This window comes from Acomys minous (assembly GCF_964271855.1).
Source record: "Acomys minous genome assembly, chromosome: 10".
NCBI classification, from domain to species: Eukaryota; Metazoa; Chordata; class Mammalia; order Rodentia; family Muridae; genus Acomys; species Acomys minous.
This window is the reverse complement of record NC_140491.1, coordinates 9334782-9347599: the sequence shown is the minus strand read 5'-3', so window position 1 is coordinate 9347599 and position 12818 is coordinate 9334782. Positions and strand designations below refer to the sequence as shown.

The 12818-nt window shown below is 36.7% G+C and overlaps 1 long non-coding RNA gene across 7 annotated transcripts in view; it reads right to left on the bottom strand.

Annotated features, from left to right (window-relative positions):
* LOC311606698 overlaps positions 1 to 3985 on the bottom strand; it is a 34551-nt gene extending 30566 nt beyond the window's left edge. For 5 of the 7 annotated variants that reach the window (XR_014782405.1, XR_014782406.1, XR_014782407.1 and 2 more), the window contains exon 1: positions 3769 to 3985. This is a non-coding gene — a long non-coding RNA (uncharacterized lncRNA). The remainder of the gene's footprint in view (positions 1 to 3768) is intronic. The other 2 variants (XR_014782409.1, XR_014782410.1) reach the window with 1 other exon arrangement.
* Between the last annotated feature and the right edge of the window lie 8833 nt (positions 3986 to 12818).

Genomic DNA, 12818 nt, shown 5'->3' with positions numbered 1-12818 from the left:
AGAAGTCACACGAGCAGGGAATAAAGAAGAAAGCATTGGTTATTGATGCTATGCTATAAGAGCGTAAGGTCTAGTCAATACTTGATTTTTTTGAGACAAAATACATTACTAAAAGTCTACTGAAATAGGTACAGAAAGAAAGGGCTAAATGAGCTACGCACTGAAGAGTGTTACTCATTGTTTTGTGGTTTTCACAACAAACCTCATGAGTTGTAATTTATTGTTATTATAATTTATTTAATAAAGAAATCATTAAGCAAAAAATGAATTAAAGCACATTAGACTAGTAAAAACATAACCTTTTATTTGGCTTCCATTCTGTTAGCATCAAAACACCTGCATTTTATACCACTCCTAAATCAAAACATAAAATGTAACTTAGGGTCTACTAAGCATTATATTTTCCATGAGGGAGTTTAAGAGTTACCATCTTATGTGTCTATCTATCTATATGTCTATATGGATATGTATATACCTTTATCATTTGTTTACCATCACCTGTTCATCTGTCATCTATTTATTATCTATTTATATATCTATCAATCTATCAATCTGTCTATCTATTTAGAATTTCATGACCTATTTCATGTATAGACTTGTTTAACACAGTAATATGCTTCAAAACTTTATCTTAAACTTGGTTGAATTATAAGTACCATAGACAAAAATTAACTTCTCGCTACTCTATAAAAGGAGATAATGTACAAGGACAATTTTCCTCTCGTCTGTAAGGTAACTGATATTTTCAGTAGTGTCATTGTATTTACGACAAATCAAGTCAGAGAATTCAGTAAGCCACTCACTAATGAGGTCTGTTGGAGGACTTACTTAGCAATCACATATTCAGTCTGGAGGGGGTATTGGAGATCATTTCATAATCAAAAAGAATTATTAAATGGCAAGTAGATTCTTGTTTTTGCCTATTGCATTCTGGGAATATTCTGCAATTTTTACATTTGCATGTGTTATATTTTTAAACATAAGTGGTATAGGAATATTTTAAAACTTATTAGGAAAACAGCTATTGACAAGTGAGGATATGCTCTCACCATATGGATTCTAACATTTTAATTATTTTGTTCTTTTTCCTTTTAAAGCAACTCTTAGTGGTAATAATTTTTCAACTAATTAAAGACCAGCTGCTACTTAGCAAGCTAGACACCCAATTAGGAACATGAAACCTGTTAAGCAACCTTTCCTGCCAGCCAGCTAACTGAATCACCTCCTGTCACTGGCATGGATCTGATTATTTTTTGTTTTGTTAAATGCATGTTGCCGTCACACAAACTGGATCTCCAAAATGTTTTCCTTTCTGAGGAGTCAAAAAATCGGACACCTTGTTCAATCTTTTTGTTCTTGTATGAGGTTAGACTCTCTAGCTGGGTGCTTCATCTATCTTTGTAAACATACTTAGAAAATGTCTATGGAGAATTATATTTTGCAGAAAAAAAAAGTCAAAGTCAAAATGCAGAAGGTGAGCACCCATGAAGGCTCAGTTAATTTAATAACTGACAGTGAAAGCATGATATGTGAAATGATTTTCAGATATGCAGGGAAAAAATTTTCTACTTATGGTGAATTCAAAATGGCTTTTCTTCAGAAGACACGCAAAGTATTTCAAACTTCTGGAGCACATTAATATACTAAACATGGATTCCTAAATGAAATACAATACTTGAGAAGCCATTTCTCAAGTATTTTAAATAGTGTTGCCTTGACACTGACTCCAATGAGTAAGCAAATATAATTGCAATCTGGAGATAATTGATCATGCATGAAATTTTGAGAGATTATTTGATTTGTAAAGATAATTCAAAAGTTTCTGTTAGAGTTGCTCAATGCCTGAGGAATCCTTGTCTTTCCTACACTCTAGAAACTTGCAGAGGGAGAGGCTGTCACACTTCTGGTGGTATTGAGGGATCCTTAATGGCCTGGAAAAGCTGACGCCATTGACAGGAGAGTCAGGCACCACACACGAGGTGTGAACACCTTCTTCTTCTGCTTTGTTTGCCATGGCAGTTTTCTTACTCACGTGCCTAAGCACAGTACGGGCTCAACAAACATTGTTGATTGGCTGTCATTACATTTGCTGTGCATGACAATGAGTCTGACAGGCCTGCATCCAAGGATGCCCTGGAAGCTCTCAGAAAGGATAAGGGCCTCACAATGAGCATCCTAAGACTGCAGTGTAAAAGTCCTATGGCTTGACAAGACTGGACTCTGTTTGGGAAAAGTATGATGAAAGGTGTCAATCTAAAGTATAGGCCCACCCTTGGTACTGGTATAAGCCCTGTTTGTGATGTAAATTAGTCTCAAGCTCTCACTAGAATACAGTTCCGGGAAAAACTCTGTGACCAGGAGGTGCTTTCTTGAGCTAAAAATTATCTGCTCTGCACTAACTATTGCTCACAGTAGAAACTGAAATTTTCTTGTCAGGTGTGCCACAGGGAAGGCGACAGCAACCAAGAGTCAACTCTTATTTCACAGTTCTTCATGTTTCTTTAATGCTGTCATCACAATTTTCTAGAAGGCAGGCCAGATTATGTCACAATTTTGCTTGAACACTTTAATGGTCTTCCAGTGCCTAAAAGATCACGACCAGGGGTTCAGCACAGCAGATTAAGCCATCAGAGGGTTGATGGTGCCCCTCTTTTCTAAATCTGCATCTGACACAGTTCTACAGAAAATAATGCATCACTTACTTGTCACTTACATTTCGTTAAATAGTATTCCATATACTTTATACATATGAAATTATTTTGCAACTAAAGTAACTTTGTACAATTAGGCACAGTTGGTGCTTTTCTAATCCTAAAATCTGACACCCCCAAAACTTCAAACATTCAAACTTTGTATGCACTGATGACACCATAAACATAAAATTCCCCCACTTCACCTTGTGATGAGTTGCAATAAAAACCGTTACAAGATAACTGTGTAAAATTATTTTCATGCCACATGTTTAACGTATATATGAAACACTTAGGTCCCATCCCCAAGATAGCTCATTATGTATGGGCAAATATTTCATAATCTAATAAAATAAAATCTGAAACACCAATAAAGATATGCAAACTTTTTAATGTATTAGTATATGTGAATGTGTTGTTTGGTCGGTTTTGTTTTGAGTCAGGATCTCTATCCCACGCTGACTCAAACTCATTATGTAGCCACGGATGATATTAAAATTCTTATCTTCCTGCTTCTAGCTGCTGAGTGTAAGTAATTAGTGGTACAGCTATCCCAAAGGCCCTGAGGACTATGGGAAAACAGTAAACCTCAGAGCCACCCTAAAATACGTCGCTGTCATTAGAAGCACATCACTGCCAGGATTCAGGTCCTTCTAAATTAACCCTGTGCACATTCTGCGCATGCGCCAGGTCATTTTCTCTAGGGGGCTCACCCCATTCTCACTCTCCCTCTTCTCCTTGTGTCTCCTCAGAGACCACCTCTGTATACCCTTCCAATAAAGCTTTCTACATGGGTCTGCTGCGTGGTGTGATTTGTGTACCTATTACACAGTTATCCCGAGCGAACTTTTAACACTGAGTACTAAGGCTCCCATAACTGATTATTCATTCTTTGGGATTTGACACAGGGTTTTGCATAGGGTAGCCAAGCTTACTACCAATCAACGTACATCCCAGTCCACTTCTGTTTTTTTAAAGATGAAAAAAGAAGAAGAAAAACTGTAACACTGGAAGTCACCAAGCTCGTGTGGTGAGTCTCTAACCTGACCCCATCTAAAACTCACGCTTCTAGCGCCACTTACTTCTGAAGATCCACGGCTGATTGCATGGCCTCTTATCTGCCATTTCCTCCATCCTGAACATACTTCTTCACGGTTAGCTGATCTCAAGATGCAAGATTTCATTGAAAGTATCATCACCCTACAAAGCAACCTCTAACGGTTTGTAGGAGGGACGAGAGCAGCCTTGAGCCAAAACAAGGCCCACCAGGCAGCACGCACGCGCAGAAGAGGACGTTCATGTTGAGACCTCCCTGGGCACGCCCAGAGATTGACAGCATAGAATCTGGTGACTTCACAATGGAAACCGAGGAGACATAGGACTCTGTGAGGTGGGTATAGAGGCAAGCCCTATTTCAGCAATAAATGAGTCTGCTTCTGCCTCATGCTTGACTCCCTGAAGTCTGCGTTGTTGACTTCCCACCAGCTCACCCCAACTCCCAAGGGTCCTGGGCCTGGGTCCCAGCAACCACAGTTAACATCAGACTTTCCCACATCCTCTTTCCATAAATACCATAGCTATGTAAAACAACCACATAACTGAAGAATTCCAGTCAGCCAGAGTTATCCAGAATGCAGCCATACAAGACCCTGTGGATATTGCATCAGTATCGAGTCCTGGAGGTGTTTTTTGGGGGGTCTCGTGATCTGGGTGATCTTGCTATAATACTACCACTCACTAATATTTACAGAGATTCACTAAAATTATGGGGACAGGTGGACAGTTTGACACGAAACAAATATCAATATCCTTTTCTAATGACTACACAATATTGGCTTTAATGCAAATCAGAAGACAAGCAATTCTAAGTCTGTTTTTAAGAATGCACTCCACTAGCCTCTTCTTCCCAGGTTGTAACACTACATTTTCTTAGTCATACTGTGTTTACTCCTTCGTTATTAGGCTTATCTTTAAAACTGAACCATTAAATTTTGTTTTTTTTTGAAGTCCCAAATATTAAAGAATGAACTTAAAACTTCAGTAATTTTTGAGGAAGATTTGTATGTTCACTACTCGGACTTTTTCAATCTATGAAACTAGTATATTCCTTTCTTATTTCACTCCTCACTAATTTGCCTAGAGTTTTATTATTTTCAGTGTAGAACTGTTATATTTCCTGTATATTTATTCTCAGGTGTCTGTTGTTTCTTATGTTATGGTTGCAGCTTATTCAACTTCATCATTTCATATAAAATATGCATAAAAGTAATTATCATTCATAATATATTAAATATTCTAATTATTTAAAATTAACATTTTCAGTTATATCTACAAGTGTAGAGTTGAGCAGCTGTGAGATTGTATAAAACACAGTTTTAAGGTGAGAAGAAAACTGATCTATTATAGGTATCCACATATCCTTAACAATATCCTTTCAGTATCCTTACCAAGTTATTGAAACACAGTTTGGCTGAAAGGGTGAAAATCCAGAAAACAAATTTGCTCTTGTACAAACCACAAGGAAATAATCTGTATTAAAGATTAATAATGATTCACAAATGTCTCTGTGTGTAACTTTTACCCTTCCATTTTTATATTAACCTAATACCCATAGAGAACTGACCTATATCTTCTTCTATATGAAACAATTTGAATCATAAAGGCAGATCTTATGACCTTATTTGCTTCCACTTCTTGTCTCTGAGTTCACTTCTTCCCCTATGTTGCACTAAAAGTAGTTTCTGATCAGTCCGCATGTAGATCACTTTCCGGAAATACACACCAAGTTTTCCACACTCATCCGAGTGCTACCTGTCATTTCAGCTACAGGTTGAATTTGGTTTTGTGCCTCCATCAATACAAAGGGTGTGCTGCTGTCAGTCACAACCGTCCTTGTGCTCAGTGTGCCCACAGCAGCTTTCAAACACTTGTTTGCTTTGTTGATTTTACTACTGTAATTCTTTAATTTTCCAGTACTGCGGCTTGACTTTGGCAGCAATAGGGACCTGTATTTCAGGTGTGTAATCAGACTAACTAACCTTGAAAGAGAAGATTACCCCTACATGCTCTCTACCTGGTTTTGATTTCCCTGAAGGAAAGCTTATTCTATCAAATTAAAATTAGCCTTCATAAAATTGAATGGTTAGCATAGAATTAGGAAAAGGAGAATTAGTTCAGCATTTCAATATTAAATTCCATCTGGGTTTTAACAAACAGATTCCTTGTCAATGAGAATAGAGATGTATGTGCCATAAGAAATAAGCAGGCTGCATCTCTCTGCTAATGCACATACTCTTTCCCCAGAAATGTATGGAGGAAAGAAAAGCTCCCATCGATTGCCTTATTGACTTGGTTTGTTTTACCCACTTTCCTTTCTATGATTCCCAGTCTCTTGTTCTAACAAACCATTCTCTTTAGATTCACACACACTGTGCTCTATAGAAGCAGTAGCTGTTACGGTTACACCCTTAGGGAATAATCATACTCATCTGCTTTCCAAACTCTGAGAGGGCTGCCCTGCACCACTCCGTGAATGTATGTGACCGGTAGCAATGAATCTTGTGACAATGTGAACACATTCATATACTCCATGTTTGTAGTGAACGTTCTTCCTTCTTTCTTTGTCATCATTTAAGGACAGCATGATAGATTCTAGACACTTGGACACTAGGACTCACGTGGATTACTTTAACCTTTTGTGTGACCTGATACTCCACAGGGAGCCACTGCGATCTCAGATGAGACCCGCCCTGCCTATAAATCTTTGTAGCTGAGACAAATGGTCTCATCGCTCCATTCTCCTATTTTCTTCCTATTTTCCAAAGATATATCCCATTATAGTTATAAACATTCGTCTCTGAAAGCTATGAAGAATCAAGGATTAACAGAGGTCAAAGAAGTACTTTAGAAGTCTCATGCTTTCTACAAATATCCAAAGAGGAGTTTCTGTGAACCTCCTCCTTTTGTGTAAAATAATACCTACATTTTAAATTTTTCTTCAGAATCTTTAAAAAATGACAATAAGGCTTGACCTTACATATTGGCTAAACTGTACCTTCCATGATTCACTTAGGCAAAAGTTATGTGTATTTAACATCTCTGCAGATTTTCTTGACAGAACAATATAAGGAGATGCAGAAAGAGCAATCTTTTTTAATGCAGCCACTTTCAAAATATGAATACAAATTGAAGAGGAAGGTGAAGATGAGAAGCAATATTATAAGGAAAATGTGTATCATTTTAAGAGCTAATTGTGATGATAATTACATTCTGCTTTGGAAGTACAGGGATGATGTTGGCTCTTACAATGGATTTGTTCAAAGAAATAAAGTAGATTGGGCTATTCAACAGTGACTGAATTGTTCATTATGTTAAGAATGGAAAGCAATCTTGTAAAATGTCATCTTTCGCATTTATTTTAATTTTCTGGGAACGTTTATGCCAACTAAATGTAAAAATTCCTTGATATCACTCCTACCTCATTAAAAAGGAAAATTACTATGCCTAAATGCCTTTGACAAATAGTCATGTTATTTAAATAATTATCACTCTGTCTTTTTCAGTAGAGATACAGGAAAGAAAAAAATCAAGTAAAGAAGTAAAAAAAAAAAAAGGATTCAAGACATGTGTCAAGGACAGAGAAATAAGAGAGAAAAAAATCTGAAGATTTCATTTACTGTTACAAAAAGCTCCCCTACAGTGCTGCCTCTCTTGGAAGCATCATGCACCTGCCATGTCTTAGTCACACGCTTACACATTGATGATAGTGACAGGAACAAGTAAATTCCTGCTATAGAGTTTCTGCCCCATTCAGTTTGTGTACATCCACACAATGCCTCCAGATTCTGTTACGGTCACTTGGATACCATCTCACATGCCTAGCAGGCATATCCTGAAGACTTGGGTGGTACCCATGGAATAGGCAAGCCCCAGCCGGGAACTTCATTGTCCCTTGGGCTGCTGATGCAGCAATTCTCTACATAGACCCCCTCTACTACTGCATATGAGCCCTGTTTGTCTTGAACTTTTGGGAGTTGTCTCTGGCCTGAACGCTGGGCCTGAAAAAGAAAAAAGTCTCATGTTTCCAAGCTGGACACTTACTACACTCTCCTTCTGCATCACTCTCATGCTCCCTGATGAGCATTTGTCTCCTGTCCTTAAGCCAATGTATACTGACTCCATGCCTGGGCCTTTGTATTGAATAACTTCTGAGCCTTTGTGAGCATGTTTGACTTGGCTGCTTTGTGAACATGAAGAAAGCTATCAAAATCATCCAAGGAATCTTCTTCAAGAAAGGAAGGAATCCAACCACAGAAAAGGACAGGCCAGACTAGTGGGGGAACATTGCATTCTAAAATGCAATCGTTCATTATCTTAACAAGAAAAATCTGTGTAGGAGGTGCACTATCCTGCCCAGAGAGAAAATTAAATTATGAAGGAAGTAGTAGAATTTCACAGTTTACAAAACGGTGTTGGAGAAAGTAATTTCAAAGACATTATAGATCATAAATAGACAGGTTCCATTTGAGATGGAAGATAAAAAATATGTATATATGTGTGTATATAGCATATTTCCATGATTGCTCTAGTACAAATAAAAAATGTTATATAGATAATCCTGTTGCTTTTTAACATTTTCAAGTTAAACATATTATTCTCATATGTTAGATTTCACTCAATTTACTTTGTTTGTCCTTTCAATAATATAAATGACCAACAGGGTGGAATTATGGGCTGGGATACAGACAAGAAAATAATTAGAATATTAAATCTATCAGAGTAGACATAGAAGACATATTTTCCCAAAACAATTTTTAAAAATTCATAAGATTTTAGGCAATTCCAAGTAGGGTGCTCATATTTTCAACATATTTTAAGTATTTTAGTACATAAAATACTTAAAAGGATCATTACATGCATATTAATTATGCATAATTGGCTGTACTAAGAGTGGGGTCATTAAGTGATGATCAGTTTATGATATTTGGTGTACTAATAGCATTGGTAGTAGGTAACTACATTTACTTCCAAAGGGAGAAAAACTCATTAAAATTTTAATTTGTTTCTCAACAGTTCAGTTAGAATATGTTTAATGTAGTGGGCATTAACCTTAAGGGATTTAACACAATTATGTGACTATTCCAATCTACTTTGCACTTTTGCATCTATTTTCTTAAAATATTGTGCTTTTGTGACTGCTTTACGTTTACTCTGGCCTTTTAAATGTCCTGCAATGTTTTATTGCCACTTCCTGTATTCTTTCTCTTTTTAGATGTTTGGTGAGAATACTTAATTAAACAGAATAGTTTTTTCTTGCTAGCATACTTTCCAAGCACAATTCAGTAGACACCTCCTCATTCATGTTGGCCTGTCCTGGCTTGGAGTGCATTGGCCATTCATGGATGCAGTCATGGACACATAGCTGTGTGTACAACCTTCAGTGCGTCCTTGTGATCACAGTGTTCTATGGATTGGTTGACGGATGCTGGTATTCCCTGTCTCATGGTCCAATCTAACTGTGATCACAATGTTCTATGGATTGGTTGACGGATGCTGGTATTCCCTGTCTCGTGGTCCAATCTAACTGTGATCACAATGTTCTATGGATTGGTTGACAGATGCTGGTATTCCCTGTCTCGTGGTCCAATCTAACTAGACCCATAAATACATAACCCCACTATGTTGAAATGTCCCAAAGTTTGGATCTCTATAAATAAATGAAATAACCATTATTGTGATCCACTTCTTATTGCTAATATGAAAAATGTAAGGAACACTAGGGAAATTACATTTTTCTCCTTACATTTCATTTATACATGTTTTTCACAGAAACTGACTTGCCTGTATCTCAATAATTTCAGAAAGTGCATTGGGACAATATACTTGGTCTTTTCTGTTTACAGGAACACAAACTATCTTATGACGTTAAAATGTAGGTAGATACACTCTCATTAATATTCTCAGAAGCTAAAATAAATATTATATTTGAAAATGAAAAAAACATATGAGACACTTATATGAACCAATAACAAGAAAGCAATACGATTTTGTTCTCTTTTTGTTTTTGTTTTTGTTTTTTGTTTTGTTTTGTTTTTTGTGACCTCTTTAAATACAACCACTCTTGGAGCAACCGATTTTACAGAAATGGTGTGTCTAAAATTCTGAATATAAATCAATCTCCATCGCATCTCCTCATTGTCAACTTAAAACATCTATCTAGACCTAAAAACATCATGACCCCTAATAAAGTAAGTTTCATTGTAAAACTAAGCTACCTGGTCTTCAACTCCATCAGAGTCCCTTATGGATCTGGTTTTAGGTAAGCATGTTGAGGGTATCATTTCAGAGCATCACAGTTTTGAAGAGATAACCAGGCTCAGAGGTTTTGAACTTCTCTGATCAGGAGGAAATTCTATGTTACAATTTCCTCGTTTTTTTGGCGTACACTCTTAGTATTCAGTTCACTCCACCTGTCTTTCTCATTCTCATCCTTCTCCTCTTCCTTCATTTTCTGTTTTTCTTTATCTTTCCTTGTCTACTATTTCAAGCATCCTTTCAAATGAAGTGCTTTTTTGAGAGTTAATTAAAGCCAATATGATACAGATTTAGAAGTATAAACCTAAACCAAATAGTTTCATTTTCTTAGAGTTAAGACCCCAATATTTCTAAATATTAGTGAGGAATATGTTTGTTATAATATAATACCGTACAATATAAAATAACAGAGCATAATTGATAACTTCGTACCATTACAAAGCTACCACTGTTTTTTCAGGAAAACCAATAATCTGTGTAAAATATGATTAATAAAGATCATATGAATGCTCTCATAAATCCATATTATATATTTATAAAATAAAATATAAGCAGATAGTACTTGTTTTATTTTAATATTTTGTTGAATTTGAGTGGGTTTTGGACCTCTATTTTGATGTGTGCCATTAAAATCCTGAAAAAAGGGCATGTTAAACTTAAAAGTGTAACAAAAAATATTGGAAGTTAGATGTTGGGCATCCAAGCACAGTCATCAAACTCTTAAACACAAATAACAAACAATAAAATGTGACATTTATTAGGAAAAATATGCATATCAGTACTTCAGTAATTTAAATATGAATATAGAAACAATATTGCTAGGGAACACAGACATTAATAGCTTTTAATTAGAACACATCAAAAAGAAAATAGAATTGAAGGCAGCAAGTTATTGAACTTACTCATAAAGAGCAAACACTAATTTATTCAAAGTTATTACTGTTAATGCAATTTACAACAGTGGACAAATCAATGTTAATTGAATTCTAAAAGAAACACATGTAATAAGCAACTTGCCCTGTTATGAACAGTAAGTACATATGAAAAAGCATCTTTAAATTACATAATGTAATTTATTGTTGAATACATCTATTGACATAAAATAACATAGAATAAATTAATATGTCCTTAATGCTTCATTATTTCCCCATGTTTTTTATTATATAAACAATTCAAGTTACAGCTTAGTTGAGTGAAACTTTTAGTTAGTCAGAATCTACCACACAGACACTAGCAATGTCATTTTACTATGCTAGCTCCACCATGCTCGCTCTCCTGTCTCTGTCACCTTGTTTCTACCCAGTGAAGGTGTGATGCAAATATTCTAACAGTGCCCGTAGTATTTTAGAATGCAGTTCTTTAAAAAAAAATCAATCAATCAATAACGAAATTAATTAATTTTACATCCTGACTTCAGTTTCCTCCCTCCCCTCCTCCCAGTTCTTCCCCACACTCCCCTCCCCCAGAACGCAGTTTTCTTAAAATGAAATTTACATAAAATGAATATACATATCTTGGTTGTGTCTACTTTATGAATTATGATATATTCATGTGGGTGCATCATAAAACTTGATCAAGGCACTGAATCCCACCATCCACTCCAGAGAGCTATGTTGTTGCCCGTTAATCCTTTGTCTTAGTTTGGTTTTCTATTACTGAGAAAAAACCCTGGGACCAGAAGCAACTTGGAGAGGAGAAGGTTAATTCTGCATATATGTCCACATCGCAGTCCATCACTGCGAGAGGCCAGGACAGGCCACTGGTGAAGGTGCAAACTCAGTAGCAGTGAAAACACAAGACTGGAGGGGTCAAGAAGAGAGGCTGAACACCACGTTTAGGGGTCAACGAAGGGATCCCTGGAGAAGTCTGGGTGAAGGTTCAGCCAAGTTGCTGTGGAGATGTGACCGTTTTGGAGAATCCAGTACCATGTGATGGGCAGCAAGGGCGTCTGTGGAGTAGGCATGTAGGGATGTGCAGTAGGCATGTAGGGATGTGCAGTAGGCATGTAGGGATGTGGAGTAGGCATGTATGGATATCTCTCTGGTCCTCTGTATGTGCTGGAATCCTAAAGTAGTATATAATGCTGCCTCAACAGCATCATAGATGAACTTGTCAGTGGGAGTGAGGGCAAGCAGACAGAACGCAGAAGGTTCCTTCTGAACCGTCACCTGCCAGGCCTATGTGATCTCAGCATCGTCTTCTAAGACCCCACAGAACAGCCCGCTGATTTCTGAGTGTTCTATGGATTTTCCAGGCCAAAGTTCCAAAGTATTTTCGTAATCCTCACAAAACGTGGCGTGTTCGCGTTCTGTCACAATAGCCCACCCACTCTCAGGGCCAATTTCTGTCTTAGGGTTTCTAATGCTGCCATAACAGCATAACCATAAACAACTAGGGAGGAAAAGGGATTATTTTACTTACACTTCTACATCGCATTCCATCTCAAAGTTAGGGCAGTTTCTCGAGTTCAGGAAGTTGTATGGAAGAGCTGATGCAGAGGCCATGGAGGATGCTGCTTATGGCTTCGCTCTCCGTGGCTGCTTCAGTCTGCTTTCTTTCTTTTTTTGTAAATTTTGTTTTTTATTATATTTCTTTTTACATGTATATTTATATTATTACACGTAAATAAAATAAACTACATACAGCAAGAAGAACCATGAAATGATCAGGAATTATATAAATGTTACATTCATAGTGTTTTGGCTATTTGTATTTGGCAACCTTGAAGAAAATTTCTTTCCTATCTTGGTGAGTGTAAAATTCTGAATGTAAATCAATATACATCATATCTCATCTCTACCAAGTTAAAACATC